Raw genomic sequence first — 3,551 nt, forward strand, 5'->3', positions numbered from 1 at the left:
CCCTCTACATTTTTCCATTAGTAGCAAGGGATCTTTTATATGCACCATCCCACAGACAGGATAGCACATACCACAACATCATTGGTCATGGTAATAGGATTTAACGTGCACATTCACAGCAAGGTATAATTGTTGCGCATGGCTGTCGTGGGCTCACATGTCGACTTCTGTCGGATCCTTCGTCCAGGACAGGAAATAGTTTTTTGGGGGTTTTTTTCACATTGCTAGCAAGGGATCTTTTATATGCACCATCCCACAGACAGGATAGCAGGTCAGGTCAGGTCAGGTCAGAGTGTTTAACGTGCACATTCAGAACAAGCTGTTGTAGCGCACGCCTTTCCTGGGCACAGGTGCCTGCCTCGCCCGGCTCCTCAGTCCAGGAAAGGGGTGGAGTGGGTTAGAAGGGGGACCGCCTGCACTGGCTGATGCAAGGGAGCACCAGCAGTCCGACCAGGGTGGTATGGTGCTATGGTCCGCCAAAAAGTAAAATAAAGCTCTACATATAGTTTTGGAAGATTAGTGTGCCGAGAGTAGCTCGTTAAGGAGACCTAGTTGGTGTTGACAGGTCTCCCTAGGTTATCCATAGGGGCCCTTAAAAGGGTCTGATCTGTTCAGATCTACAGGATGGCATATGTCACTACCTTTTAAATACCAGTCGTGGTGCACTGACTGGAACGAGATACAGTACAATGGGTCCACCGACGGGGGTCGATCCCAGACCGACCGCGCATCGGGCAGGCGCTTTACCACTTGGCGACGTCCTGCCCCTAACTACAATAACTACAACAACTACAATAACAACAACTACTACAACATCAAAAACATGTATGCATTTTGGGGGATCGATTCTAGACTGACCGCGTCCCGAGCTGGTAGGTACTGGGTTCGCAGCCCGGTACCGGCTCCAACCCAGAGCGAGTTCTTAAGGACTCAATGGGTAGGTGTAAGGTCTCTATACCCTCTTCTCTCTCTCTCTCACTAACCAACTAACAACTAACCCACTATCCTGGACAGACAACCCAGATAGCTGAGGTGTTTGCCCAGGACAACGTGCTTGAACCTTAATTGGATATAAGCACGAAAATAAGTTGAAATTAACTCTTGACAACTGGGTTACGTAGGATCGAATTCCGTTCTCTTTCTAGCCAGTGCACCACAATTGGTATATCAAAGCTTGAAAGGCCGTGGTATGTGTTATCATGTCTGTGGGATGGTGCATATAAAATATTACTGGCTACAAATAGAAAAATTGTAGTAGGTTTCTTCTGTAAGACTGTGACGGTACATGCTCTAAATTTGTTTTCGCCTGTGGCGATTTTAATTGTGTTAGAGGGCCGTGTGCAGTTTAATTGCACTTAGCTAGCTGGGCAACTTGTTACGTAATACTTCGCGCGATCGGGCATTCCAATATGCACTTAGTCCAGCTGTGGAGGCCATGTGGCGAGTAGTTACGTAATACCTCTGCGAGTGCGGTTTTTACAACCCTGATTTGGCGACGATGGCGTCAGTAAGTCTGACGATCAGAGAGAAATATACCGACGCTAGTAGAGGTGAAATATCAGATGATAGGGGGAGGTACCGCCTTGTACCCCCAGGCCAATTCTGATTTTATAATAAATAGCTAGTTTTTAGAGATATCGAGTAGAACCAGAATAGGAAGGCTCCCAGGGAACGTAGTCCGTTGGACTTTGGTAAATATCATTTCTGCTCTGTGTATAACCGTGATGTGATTGATGTGACTTTAAATATTTTAATACTGTATTATACCAATATTCTTTAGACAGTGTCTTCGGTCATCTGACGAAGTAAATCGTAGACTTTTTGTTCTAACATTATACGAGTATTTGGTAATATAAAGCTTAGCCAGTCATCCTAGCGGACCTAGGTAAACTGTAGGTTATTGTCTTTATTGTCATAGGTACCAGTATTAATTCTGTGTTACAAGGTTACTGAATGAGTAGTTAGGGGTAATTAAAAATTAACCCGTTAGGAATAGAGCTGTAATTCCTTTATTAATTAAGTTCCCCTGGAAGCGTTCCTAAATTATCACACGTTACTGAACGAGTAGTAAGGGTTAATTAAAAATTAACCAGTTAGGAATGGTGTTGTAATTCCTTTATTAATTAACTTCTCCTGGAAGCGTTTCTCAATTATCACACGTGTGGGTGTGGTGTAACGGTGAAGTGATTCGCATATTGTGTAACTAGACACCTAGAGATTAACTAATTAAGTGATCAGTTCTGGGTTGTTATTATTGCTGTTATTAAAATACTACTACGGCTGTACATTTGTCAGCGTAGATTAATACAGATTCCAAAGTGTATTGTGTTTTGTTTTGTTTCTAGTGAGCTAAACGTGCTATAAATATATATACTTTATGTAAGATCGTATCTCTGATCATACCTAGAGACGAGCCATACTAGGGTTTAACCGCCTGTTACAGAGAGATCTAATAGATATACAGTTAGGAGAGATATTTTGATAATCGTGTTTTATTCAGTTACTGGAATTATAGAATCCCCGTGACAGGAGTAGTAAATTGGGGCGCTCGTCCCGGATCTGAAACGGGACATGCATATTTAAAAAAAAGTATTGTTTGTAAATGGGGGCTTTATAAATTATTTTTACAAATTTACCAGAAGTAGCACGTTGTTCAGTAGAAAATTAATTAATATTAAGTGCGTCATATCTAAACATGGATAAGAATTTGCTGGATAGGCCTACGCTCAGTGTAGTGGAGATTAAGCGAGCACGTAAGGCCGAGTTAGTTGAAATCGCGGGTGAGCGAGAAATTGATATAACATCAGCTAAAACCTTAGGTGATATAAAGACAATTATTATCCAGGAAGTTTTTGGTGATAGGCCTGTTATGGAAGACAGTGAGATTGTTCCAGAGATAGAGATAAGTGACTTGAGTATGGAACAACAGTTAGCTTTTAAAAAGCTTGAGTACGAAAGAGAAGAACGTGCATTAGATAGAGAGAGAGAGAGAGAAAGAGAAGAGAGGGATAGAGAGAGGGAGAGAGAAAGAGAAGATAGGGATAGAGAAGATAGAGAGAGGGATAGAGAGAGAGAGAGAGAAAGAGAAGAGAGAAATAGAGAATTCCAGTTAGAAAAATTAAAAGTGGAACATGAGTTAAAGTTGAATACTGAAGAAGTTAGACGTGAGGCAGGAAATGGTTTTAACATGTCGGAGGCTTATAGATCAGTGCCTGTATTTGACGATCAGGAGGTAGACATGTTCTTCCAACTTTTTGAACGGGCCGCTAAGCAGCTAAATTGGTCGCAGTCTAAGTGGACATTGTTAGCCGTGTCTAAGTTGAAGGGGAAGGCTAGTATAGCTTATAATTCAATGAGTGATGAGCGAGCAAGTCAGTACGACCTAGTTAAGGCTGCAGTGTTGAGGGCTTATGAATTACGACCTGAGGATTATCGTTTACGGTATAGCGAGTTGAGAAAAACGCAGGGTCAGTCTTATAGTGAGTTTGTGGCTAAGAAGGCAGGGATGTTTGATAAATGGGTTGTTTCTCATCAGGTAGAGTCATATACCG

Source organism: Gigantopelta aegis, chromosome 6 (assembly GCF_016097555.1).
Source record: "Gigantopelta aegis isolate Gae_Host chromosome 6, Gae_host_genome, whole genome shotgun sequence".
Lineage (NCBI taxonomy): Eukaryota > Metazoa > Mollusca > Gastropoda > Neomphalida > Peltospiridae > Gigantopelta > Gigantopelta aegis.